The sequence below is a fragment of the Diabrotica undecimpunctata genome, chromosome 5 (assembly GCF_040954645.1).
Source record: "Diabrotica undecimpunctata isolate CICGRU chromosome 5, icDiaUnde3, whole genome shotgun sequence".
Classification (NCBI taxonomy): Eukaryota; Metazoa; Arthropoda; class Insecta; order Coleoptera; family Chrysomelidae; genus Diabrotica; species Diabrotica undecimpunctata.
In genome coordinates this window covers 105,678,193-105,691,299 of record NC_092807.1, presented here as the reverse complement: position 1 = coordinate 105,691,299, position 13,107 = coordinate 105,678,193, and the positions used below count along the sequence as shown (strand labels likewise).

The 13,107-nt window shown below is 33.1% G+C and overlaps 1 protein-coding gene across 8 annotated transcripts in view; it reads left to right on the top strand.

Moving 5' to 3' along the window:
• Positions 1-13,107, top strand: part of enc (R3H domain containing protein encore) — a 144,818-nt gene that overhangs the window by 91,328 nt on the left and 40,383 nt on the right. For 7 of the 8 annotated variants that reach the window (XM_072532470.1, XM_072532469.1, XM_072532468.1 and 4 more), the window contains one exon: positions 5,439-5,495. The gene's annotated coding sequence lies outside the window, so the exon portion shown is untranslated. Of the gene's footprint in view, positions 1-5,438; positions 5,496-7,609; positions 7,735-13,107 lie in introns of those variants that run through there. The other variant, XM_072532473.1, reaches the window with a different exon arrangement.

Sequence of the window (13,107 nt, the reverse complement as noted above, 5' to 3'; positions counted from 1 at the left end):
ATAAACCAGTGACGAAGAATCTTAAACTTTTCTGTGAAATTTTTTTCTCCCATATGTTGCAGTAATTACAATAAACCAATAATGTGGGTACCTACATAATCGGTGTAGGTATGAAACATTAAGAATCAACTAAGTTTTTTAGAAAGAATTACAACCACAAATCTCTTCAGAGCAGGAGTGTGCAGTCACTACAAGAAGAAGAATATTTTCAAAAGATTACAATAAATAAAGGATAAAGCAAAATTCGGTTCAGCGCTCGTGTATCCGTTGCTTCATCAGGCTAGGTATACTTCAGTAATCCATTTTACATATTGTTCCCAGCATATATCTCCTCCTTATTATGTCTACGAAATGTAACAGACACGATCGCAAATTTTCCGAGCATGCCAACTCTTTCCGCATATTTCACAGTTCTGTTTAGATTCTAAACCTTTAGATAACAATCTGGCAATTGCGTCACTTCGAACAACTTGCGTCACCGCGTTGGCCACCCTCCAACTTTTTTTGTGAATGTTATGAATGACTCTGTGCTACAGACAAACATTAATTTTACATTTTTTTGTTTTTTGTATAAACACTAGCAATATTGTTGGGTAAGAAAAATATCAAAGTTGCGTAAGTGATTATCGGTTTAAAATAGTTATTGGGTGGCATTTACAAACATAAACACGTATAATTTACACGAGTCAAGGAGATTGATTGAATTATTGGCGAAAACTGTCACATCTTCTTCTTGTAGTGCCTATCTATTCGGATGTTAGATACTAACGAAGTAAAAAATACTGTAGTAGTTAAGTTGAACCATTTCCGAATGTGGTGCAGCAGAGATATACTTCTTCGTGGCCTACTTCCTTCTTTTAATATGATTTGAAGAAGAATATATCGTTATTAATTGATATTATTATTATTATTTCACTATACTTACCCTTTTTTTTTAAATTACAACATTGGAAAATTTGTCTGTTTTAGGACATATCTTCATAGATTCAGAAAGGCAGATACAGATAATTTGAGCTCTATTCTTGAGGAATGCCAATCCATTCTATTTTGTTCTATTACTTTTGGATCAGTTTTAGTAGTTGTTTGGTCAGATCTGGTCCTCCGTACTTAAGGAGTTCGTTTAGTATTCTGCCCTCACCTGTCGATATTATGTTTTCTAATTTCGTTAATGCTTCCTTTACCTCTTCCTCCTCAATATTTATTTCTTGGTTGTCACCTCTGGTGTTGGTGGTTCATTATCCTCACCTTTAGCGAATAGTGATCGAAAGTAGTCTGCCCATGTTTCCTTCTGAATGTGTTTCGTTTTATTAGTTCGTTCATTTCTTTTCTTTGTGCTCTGATCATTCTTCATATTTCTTTCTGTGTTCCGTAGAAATCGTGTTCTATCTGTTTTGAGAAGCTCTAACTCTTTCCCTTTTTATTTGTCTAACTAAAGTATTCGTTTCGTTTCTGATGCTTTTCTAGTGTTTGTACGCCTGTTGTATTTGTTGTGTTCTGTATTGTCAAAAGGGTTTCTTGTTTTCTTCACATTTTGTCTTCACTTCCTCTCTAAACCATATTTTTTTTTGATATGTTAATGTTTGTTACTTTCCTTTCTCCAATTGATTCTCTTGCTGCCTTAATTATGTTATTTTTGAGTTTTTCTGAGTGTTCCTCGATGTCATAATAAAAGCCAATATCTAATTAATTGCAAAAAAAATACTAGTATGAAATATTCCACTCACGTAAAAGGTTGTTGACACTTGAAGACAGGGCCATCGGTCTAGGGAATAACAGATGTCGAAATCCAAAGGAACGGGTAGAAAATTAGAAACCAGAAACTGAAAGAACAGGGGGAAGACCTACAGAGAGGTGGGATGACTAGGTCATGAGATCTATCAAAATTCTAAAAGTGAGAAACTGGATGGACCTATGCACAGATCGAAATAAGTGGAAGAAAATTGTAACGGAAACCAATCATATAACAAACTTTGACAATACACAAAAAGTATACGATAAGTGATTCACCGCAATAAGCGAATCAAAGAGCTCTAAGTGTCCAAGAAGAAATGGCGGCATGGATGTGGTAAACGGCAAACAAAATATGCTGTCTAAAGCTACGGATAAGTAAATAAGAACGTAAAGAGCTCCAGTAAGAGGGGCAAACATTCCATCAGCAATGAAAGGCATCGATAATGATAAAATTTAGACAAGAATGTGTTAAGTTTTTTGGCGCCATGCTGGTAAAATTGATTCTTGACGTCATAGAATTCATCACGCGCACCGAGATATGTTTTAATCCAAATGTAGGCATAATACATGACTGAATAGAACGAAGTTTATCGTTTAGTTTACGTAGGCTTTTAGAATCTTTAATTTCCAAAAGCGATAAATGTACTATTAAATGAACCCTCTCTTCATTTCCGATGTATCGTTTATGAATGGAATATTAACCGAAGCTGAACCGAGATCTGAATTCCAGCCATTAAAAAAATTTAATGATACACGTAAAATAAATTTAGCATCTCTGCCGTATGGAAAAACATTTGCTGATACTGTAAATTACATTTCGCACTTGCCCTCGGTATCATCAAAGTGGGTAAATTGACCTGAATCGAGTGACTAAAATATATTGATCCAGACACGTATTTTTGTTCGTATATTCATCAAGAGCATTTATATACATATATATAAAAAAAAGGTAGCTAGACGACTAAATATCAAAGGGATTTTTCGGCTTATAAAGGGACATCTGCCCCTTATTCCTCTTCGTTTTTTGAAAGGTCGAAAAGACAATAAAGTCAAACGTGGTCCATATTTTTAACAGGACTGTGTCGATATATACTTGATATTTTTTTCAGTAAATATGTATTTATTTATAGTACATAATTATTTAAATTCTTTAAACTTTTCTTTAATATTAATACAATGCTACCTTGACATACGAGTGTAATTCGTTCCGTAATTTTGCCCGTATGTCAAATTGCTCGTATCAAAGCAATTTTTCCCATTGAAATTAACTAAAATGTCATTAATCCGCTCCAGTCCCAAAAAACTAGTGTTGCCCAAAATCGGTCTTGGTCTTGCAGTCTTAGTCTTGTTCTTGCGTTTTCGCAAGACCAAGACCAAGACCAAGACCGCCTAATTTTAGCAAGACCAAGACCAAGACTGACCGTGCAAGATTTACGCAAGAACAAGACTAAGCCTGCGAGACTCTTGCGTCTTGCAGTTAGGACGGAGTGTCGTTTTAGCGAGTATGGTAGTTCGGGTATATGCTTAAATACTCTATGAGACGCAAAAAAATATGTAATAAAAATTTAAAACACTGGACTTATGCGCATTACGAACAATACCATAAACATACATCAAAACCATCAATCAAAATATTCATTAAAAACAACACATTTGACACGTGCTCAGAGATCATATGTATTGTCCAGATTTATAGCCGCCCTCTAATCATAAAATAATCTTGCATTGATACGTCGACAGTAATATCGTATCGAAATTTTTTTAAAATATCTTACCCCCACCCACCCACTTAATAATTCAATCTTTTTCCCATTATAATTTAGTTAGGAGGAATCTAAATAAACAAATCTTATCGGCCTAAGACTAAACATTGTTTATGCTGAGTTTGCGATGAGATCATTCGGTTAAACCAAATTTGCTGAAAGAGCGCGATAATATTCAAAAGTTTATTAACAACAGATAATGTAGCTTATCGTGTAAACAAAATACCGAAATATTTAGAATAACGAAGTAACGATATATAATTCTCGGTTTGTTATTAGATACTTAGGGTATTGAATAGTAACGGACATTTTTATAGTAGTAGGTACTTTTTCGACATCACTAAACTTCATTTGACAAGTTTACAATTTGACATGGGGGACAAAGATTCAAATAGTTTTAAAATAGTCGAAGTAGTGAGCGTTGGAATTATAGATATAAAAGACCTAAAAGCAAATTTGATGAGTTTTTCGAAATAATTTATGCATCCCAAATTGCTTTGTTTGAATTGTGCCTACATAGAAAGGTTAAAATGAAAATGAAAAACAGAAACACTTCAGGTTTAACGAAGCATCTAATATCTTTCCACAAAAAATTACAAATATTTCTTCCTGAAAAACCAAAATTCTGGTTCCTAAAAAAATATTCCTACTACTTTATTTTGGTAAATTAATGTATTGATTAAGTAGATATCTCCTTAATTTAAAATAACTTCTTTTGATTCTCATTGCTTTCTTACCTATTCTTTATTTTTTCAAGTTAGTTTTTTATATAAAAGTAGAGCTAAGATTGTTAATAACACTTATGTTGCTTTTGCTTTATTAAGTGGATTATAGTTTGTTATCTTATCACCTAAAGAATATGTGCCCTTGATACCTGTATTTGGATTTTTGCCACGTACCAATCTTTTTTAAGATTTCCATTTCATATATGGTGAAGGTCCATCAATACCTTTCTAGACAGAAAATGTTCTTTAAAATACAGTCAAGTTTATGTCATTAATTTGATTTTTTTGTGTTTTAACCATGTTTGATTGACTTTCATGGGGCATGGTAGATAGCTGGGTTAGTTAGAGCATAGGCACGGATCGCTTAGATCGTGGCTTCAAACTTCCCTAGTAACGTTTAATAAATAGCAATAGGCTAATGGGTAACTGCAAGACTTGCAAGACTCTTGCTGCAAGACCAAGACCAAGACCGGGAGTGCAATACCAAGACCAAGACCAAGACCAGGTGTATTGGCGCAAGACCAAGACCAAGACTGTCTAAGTCTCGTCTTGTTCTTGCATTTGGGCAACACTACAAAAAACACGTTAGTTGTTTTTGTTAAGTGTTTTTAAATAAGAAAAATGTATTTAAAAGAAGAAACATTTATTTATAAGTAACAAAAAATACATACATAGACCATAGATCGTCCTCCAGTTCTTTTTCTCTGATTTCTTTATCAACTCCTTCTCTCCATCTTCTTCTAGGCCAGGCCTTCCTGGTCTCCGCCTACCTTAGGCCTTCCTGGTATCCGCTTACCTCTTGGTTGCCATTCAAGAATTTGTCTTGGTATTCTATTCTCCGGCATTCTTCTTACGTGTCCGTACCATCTGAGTTGTGTCGTTTTGATGTCATCAACAATATTATGTGTAACCCTCATGATTTCTCGGACTCCCTCGTTTGTTATTCTGTCGCGTCTGGAGATTCCCGCTGAGCGGCACCAGAAGTCCATTTCTGTTAACAAATGACGTAAAAATAGCTAGCAGTCTTTCGAATTGGTCTTTAAAGAGTAAAAATACAGAATTACAGTATAAATGACAGAAATTCCTTTTACACGTTTTTGCCAAACTTATTGTATCATTAAATAAATTTTGTATACATACAAATAAATAAATTGTATGTATGTATTGTAGTTATGATTATTAATAGAATTGTAATGATAATATCTATTTTTTGTTACAGGTTAACATCGAGACCAAAGGGGCAATAATTTTTACGTATGGAATATAATATAGATTTGTAAGTATTACTCATTACTATTTATTAAGTATTGTTCTTCCATTCTTACTATCATATCGATGTGTCTAGGTGTCTTGCGTCTTCTCTTTGTTCATCGCTTTGTCTAGTTTGACTCGTGGATGTTCAACTCAAACATCGCCCCTTTTCTTCTTGTGTTTCTAGTTCATTTTGGATGTTGGCGATCATCATAGCAATTTTGACTTTGTTGACAGTTGTTCAGAACAGGCCTGCGGCCGTTATATTGAACTAAGTTTTCGTGTTATGCAGCCAGGAAGTATGTCATTCTACCGGACCCCTCTCTTACCAATCACTTTCTATTCAGTAACCAACACAACTAAACCATATCTCGCATTATTTCTTATAACATGCCACAAAACATGAAAATTATTAATTGTTCGAAATGTTTTCATTAGTGAACAGTTGTTCAAAGAGTGAACTTATGCAATTTTTAAATTTAAAACTATGGCTGAGAGATTTGCTAGATCTGTTCAAATTGCTACTTTGATTGATAATGGAATAAGTCAAAGAGAAGTGGCCAGACAGCATGGCTTTGGAGAGACTGGATCTCTCGAACGACGACTAGGATAAGACGCGAAAAGAATCACGACGGCCAGAGAAGACCGTTCTTTACAACGCACTTCTTTACCAAATCGCTTCTTTACGGCTAGAGCAATCCAAAACCGTTTTCAAAAGGCTCCCGGGTGTACATTAAGTGTTGAGAAGTGTCTACAGTGAGAAGAAGGTTGAGGAAATTTGGTCTAAGAGCTCGCTGTCCAGCAACAGGACCTTTGTTAACAGCAGCACATCGACAACGACAGACTTGAGTTTGCTAGAGACCACGAGCATTGGACGATAGAAGATTGGAAATTTTGGTCGTATCAAAACGTACAGAAGACGTGGGTGTGGATATGCTGCTAATGCTCGACCATCACGTTTTGTTTTTGGAGGAGACTCTGTAATATTTTGGCAGGCATTTTATTTGAAGGTTATACTGATCTCGTGTTTATTAATAGAGGAAAGTTGAATGCTCACCGATATATTACCGAAATTCTAGACGAGCATGCAAAGTCTTTTGCTGGATTTGTGGACCAAAACTTAATTTTCCTGCAAGAAAACGCACGGCCACACGTAGCCGGGATGGTAACGCAATACCTGGAAATAATCGGTGTGCCAAAAATGAATTGACCGGCTCAAAGCCCAGATTTGAACCCGATTGAGCATGTTAGGGACCAACTCCAACAAATCGTGAGCAGCTTCGATTGGCGATCATGGAAGAATGGGAAGCTTTTCCTCAAGACATCATCAAGAATTTAATAAATTCAGTGCCAAGTCGAATGAGAAGTGTAATTCATAGTAGAGGCTGTAATACAGAATACTAAAAATCACGACTTTATTGTAATTTTTTTAAAGAAAGCAGAAAAAATTTACAATGTCAATTTTTAAAATTTTCAATTAAAATCATATTTTGGGAAGTGGATTTTTTGACATTTTTATATAAGAAATGGTTGCATACTGCTTTAGAACATATTCTTAAACATTACACAAACATCTAATATGACAATCAATTTTTTGTAGGGTTCTTAAAAATTTAAAATTGAAAAATTTTTTAGATGGCTTCTTTTTAATGACGAGTAATAATATGAGTATGTAGTTCATCTTTTTTTACTTCGTTTTCCACTAATGTTTGGAGCTCATCATAGAATTCTTCTTTATCGTTATCAGGTTTGCAATCTTCTGGTGCATATATCCCTATTGCCTGGAGTATTCATATTATCATAGTATTCTATGAGATATATTATACCGGCAATAATTTATTTTAACTTTATCTCTTTATATTTTAAAAATATGAACGTCCTTCAAACCCCAGTCTTCAAAATATGTACTTAATGTTTCCAAACTGTTTTTATCGATACAAAACTATTAAACAGTAAATTTTCAATGTCTTTAAAGACGGTTTTGCATAAATTAATATTATTTAAATAAACCCTATCCCCTGTTTCAATGTTAATCCTTCTGTGTTTGGCCTTTTTTCCTGTAACTGCAGGTATATTCTTGTACCTACCTCGCTGCAACATTTACAGTAGTTATTTAGCTAGCTGTCAGTGCGTTAGTTAAAGTTTTTCGAGCTTACAATTACGTTCTATGTAAGTAATTATTTTGTGACAAAATAATCTGCAACCAGTGTTTACATATTGTGTTTTGAATTTGAGGGGAAAGAAGCTTTTTCATATTTGTGAGGGTAAGATTAATTTTTTCCAACTGCTTATTGTATTTTTCTTGTAAAATGAGTAATTTAATTAATAGAGTAAATGTTGCTACAGCAGAAATATGTATGATCAAAAGAGATGGCAAGATTTTTGCCACGAATATTCATTACTTATGTGTATAGTTTGTCGATTTTGAGATGTTTTACAGCAAAATAAGTGTCCATTGTTTAACGATTTGTTGATTTAAAATCAGAAAATACGGTTATCCAAAAAATAAGGTGAGTTTCTTAGTGTGAAAGTATACCTATATTCAATGTCGAAACATTCAGTTAAATTAACGCTTTTAAGAAGGTAAAAACGTCTTAAAAACATTTTAAATTTAACAAATTTAAAAGTCAAATTTTATTCTTTCAAGTTATAAAATTTCCATATAATAAATTCCTTTATTTGATCCACCTACTGTTCTGTACTGTTTTAATTAGCTACATTGAAAGAAGGAGGCTTTATTTGACTAATATCTTTTCTAGAACTGCCTATAAATCTTCCGATTGGTTACTGTTATCAGTACAGCCGAAAACATGTGATTCAGCGCCAATAATCTTGATATAAGTAATTTGTGGGCTTGGTTCATTAACTACAGTTTATTTGTATTTACTACATGGGTAAAATAATAATCTTGAATGTTTTATTTGAGAATATGTGAAATTTAATAAATAAAGAATAAAATTGCAAAACTTTTTATAATCCTTTAGATAACATTAAAAGAGAAATATATAATATGTCATCAGTTTCTATTGATCCTGAATTTCGGTTACTTCATCAAAAACCAGGAATTTAAACTTTTCTAAATTTATGATATTCCTTACTCCTTGATAAAACACCTCCCTCTAAAAGCCAAACCAATTTTCCTAAATACATACAATGAATGTCTTAAAGGAGAACCCTTACGTAGCGATTGGAAAAATTTTAATGTTCTTAACATTCTAAAACCTTTGAAGGACCCTCTCCTTTCAAATATCCTAAAACCTTTGAAGGACCCACTTCTTTCGAATAGTTTTAGACCAATTGTTTTATCCTCTTGCACCATATAACTTTTAGAAATCATTATAAAAAATTAGATTGGTTTTTAGAACATAATCTCGTTATCAAAATTACTCAGTACGTTTCAGAAGAGGTAGAGTTAGTTTCAGAAGCTTTTGAATCTGCCCATTCAGTCCTTACCACCTCGATTGATATCAAATTAGCATATATATATATATATATATATATATATATATATATATATATATATATATATATATATATATATATATACACTTCTCCAAGAAATTAACGCACCACTTCAATAAATCAATTTCATTTGTAAACAGGCAAATAATAAAAAATAAAACGTCACCAGATTTATTCTACATTTTATTAGTAATTATAACAATTTGTCTAATTATCAGAAAATGTTGAAGTACAGGAGAAAAAAAAATAAAACGGAAAATTAAAAAAAAATAATTCTAGGAAAAGAAAACTAAAATATGAAAAAAGTCTTAATAACGAGTGTTGCCACCTCTTCTACGTATAACAGCCTCACATCGTTGGCCCTTACTTAAAATTAATTGCCGTATTTCATTTTGGTCTAGTTCTTTCCAAATCTGGATCAGCCTTTCTCCCACTTCCTGTAAGTTGTTTGGTTGGATCGGTATCGCTCTTAATCGCCTACCAAGGATATCCCAGAGATTTTCAATCGGATTTAAATCCGGACTATGTGCTGGCCATTCCATAATGTTAAATTCTACCTCTTCTAGATAATATCTGACGATTTGTGCAGCGTGAGGTCTGGCATTATCTTGCATTAGTAAGAAATTTTCACCGATATAAGGAGCGAATGGTACTACATGTTGCTAAAGAATCTTCAATATGTACCTTTCAGCTGTAACAGTTCCATTTTGTATGACCACTAGGTCCGTACGTGCGGTCAAAGAAATACCACCCCACGCTATAACGGATCCTCCACCAAAAAATGTGGTGTGTGAGAAGTTACACTGAGCAAATCGTTCGTTTGGTCGTCGCAACACACGAACACATCTGTCGTTATTGTACAAACAAAATCGGGATTCATCAGTAAATAGCACTCGTTCCCAGTCAGCCTTTAACCAATTAACGTGTTCTCTGGCAAAATGTAGTCTCCCCCTTCGATGCTCTGCAGTTAATAGAGGACCTCGGGCGGCAATCCTAGGTGTTAAGTTGTATTCCCTAAGTTGCTGGCGAACAGTTTCAGTACTTATTTGTATAGCATGCACATCTCGAAGCTGAATTTGTAGACTTCGATGTGTTACAAAACGTTGTCGAAGAGCAGAAATTCTTAAAAATCAATCTTGAATAGGGGTAGTTACCCGGTTTCGTCCTTGTCCTGGTCTGCGAGTATGATCCCCTGTTTCGAGGAATCTTTCTAACATCTGTGAGACGGATGTGAAGGACACATTAAACCGACGACCAATTCTTCGGTAACTCCAACCTTCTTCCGACAGTATCACTGCTTGGGCACATTCATCTCGGGTTAAATTACGTGTTTGACACTCCATAATGAACACAATTAACAATAATCAGCAATTAAACAGTAGCCGAATAAAATTCGTGGATCACCTGGAAATTAGAATATTTATAGAATAAGTACATTTTTTGCTTCTTTTTGTTTTGTTGCAAAAAAAACTATAGCGATAAAACACAGTCAATAAATATAGGGTGTACGAACAGCATATACAAGGGGCTTGCAAAATATAACATTACGATGGAAATTTTGGTTAACGCTAATAAAATATTTTAATATTTCAAAGTGGTGCGTTAATTTCTTGGAGAAGTGTATATATATATATATATATATATATATATATATATATATATATATATATATATATATATTATATCATTCGCTTTTCTGTGCCATGTTGTACCGGCTGTTTCCTTATGTCATAGTACCATCTTAAATTTGACGTCTTCTTGGTCTCTTGACGCCTCTTGGATATCACAGTCTAATTCTAGTGGACCACCTATTGTCAGCTCTTCAGCCTTCAGATATAACTTCTTTTTCGAATTTTTTAATAAAATTTTAGTACAGGAGATCTATGATCTAAGAAATGTTTTTACATAAAAATACAAAAATTGATTTTTTGAACATTTAAAAAGTACAAGTTTACTTTAAATTGGCTTGATTGTCAAGAATTGCTTTATCCGAACGACTCCGGTTGAAGTGGTAGATAATGGAAATTACTTTTTGTGATAGTGAAAACGCCAGGATTTTCTTCGTATGTCGGATCTCTTCTGCATTTTACTTTTGCTTGTGCTTCTTCATAGTTAAAATAATTTCATGTTCTTTATAGTCTTTTCGTGACTTGTTGACACAACATTCTCATGTTTAATACACGATTCACCTAGGGGATTCTCAACATTCTTCGGTAATACCACATCTCAAAAGTCTCCAGCTGTCTAAGTGCTACTTCGTTTGGTGTCTAGAATTCTACCCCGTAAAGAATAACCTAAAATACATGACACAGAAAAAGTCGGCCCGCTAACGGTCATGAAACGAAGGAAACGAAAACAAAATAACTACCAAAGAACAACAACTTTCATAATCACTACACATCTACTAAAATGCTCAAAAAAAAGAAGAATATACTGCTTCTAATTTGCCAAATGTCTGTAAGTTGAATGTACGAAAGCGACGAACATTTTTTTTCTAACACTCTAAATCAAGTCATAACATTCAAAATCGATTTGTTTTCTTTTGGCTTCTATCCCAAATTATCCCAAAACATTTCTGTTTCTGAAATAAATATTTCTGCATGCTAATCATCTAATAAATTTAGAATATTGAAATATTTACGCATTTGCTAAACATCATTTTCAAAACAGTGTTATTTCTTTGGAAGCTAGCTATTTTAGAATTGATGCAGTAAGTGAGCTGGCGATATTTAAATTTTTGTTTGTATATCAATGTCAATAAGGAAATTTGCCGTTTGTTTTACACGCGATTATACCGTTGATTTGTAAATCTATAAAAAATAAAAACAGTGCAATTTGATAGATTTTTGTAGATTCACTATACGTCGTTTTACATGGATTCTTCTACAGGGTGTCATGAGGAACTGCACATACTCGTACCTAGTATGGAGGCCCCTATGGGGAATAAAAAGTATCTGCTCCCTTTGTCATAACACTCTATTGATACCGATTCGAGCACGCGAAGTTTAACGAATTTGTCGTCCTAGTCTATATATATATATATATATATATATATATATATATATATATATATATATATATATATATATATATATATATATAGTAAGACAAAGTAGTCCAAAATTTTTGACTAGTTTGGAAAAAATATATGTAAATACTTTTTTCTTTTTGGGTGTGGTAGTCAATAAAAAATGGGCTTTGCTAAGTCGTACTATTTATTCTGAATCCAAGCTTTCGGTGGTTTTTTGCCACCTTTTATTTTCTTCAAACTATTTAAACAATAATTGTCCTCCCACTTTCTCTTTCTGCTCATGAAATGTGACTGAAATCAAGCTTGCAACGACGACTGTTTTAACATGTCGTCTTTCACTTTGTTTTTTAACTTTTTAACGTATATATTAATCTTTAAAGTGTCTTTTTAACAGTAACATTTTTAAGTTTAGTTGCAATTTCAGTATTATCATGTTATTTAACGTTGTTGTTTATGCCACGAATCTTACATTCGGATAAGTTTTTTATAGTTTTTAATAGTTTTTTTACACCATTCAAATTGTTACAACATAGTAATTTTCTTTGTAGACCTTGATAAAGGTGCCAAAAAACAACCGAAAGCTTGGATTCAGAATAAATAGTACGCCCTTAGCAAAGCTCTATTTTTTATTGACTACCACACCCAAAAAGAAAAAAGTATTTACATATATATATATATATATATATATATATATATATATATATATATATATATATATATATATATATATATATATATATATATATATATATATATATATATATATATATGTTCGGAAAGATAGTACTGGTACACCAGTACTAATCGAGTAACGACGAGAAGTAGATCCACCAGGCTTGAGAATGGCAAGTGAGACCTTGCCGAAACGTCGCCAAAACAATGGTTTTCAAGAAAACCAGCATTTTACAACGCGGAGTCAAACCCGGAAAAATAGTGACAGCACATATAGCTCCCGCGGAAACCTCAAATCAAACATATATATATATATATATATATATATATATATATATATATATATATATATATATATACATACTTACTTTTTTAAAGGCGTCCTGTCAGAAGGACAAAACAAGGTCTTCTGGACGTTTCTCCATTAAAATCGTATGTGTCCATAGTTATATTTTGCCTATTCTGTCTCTGC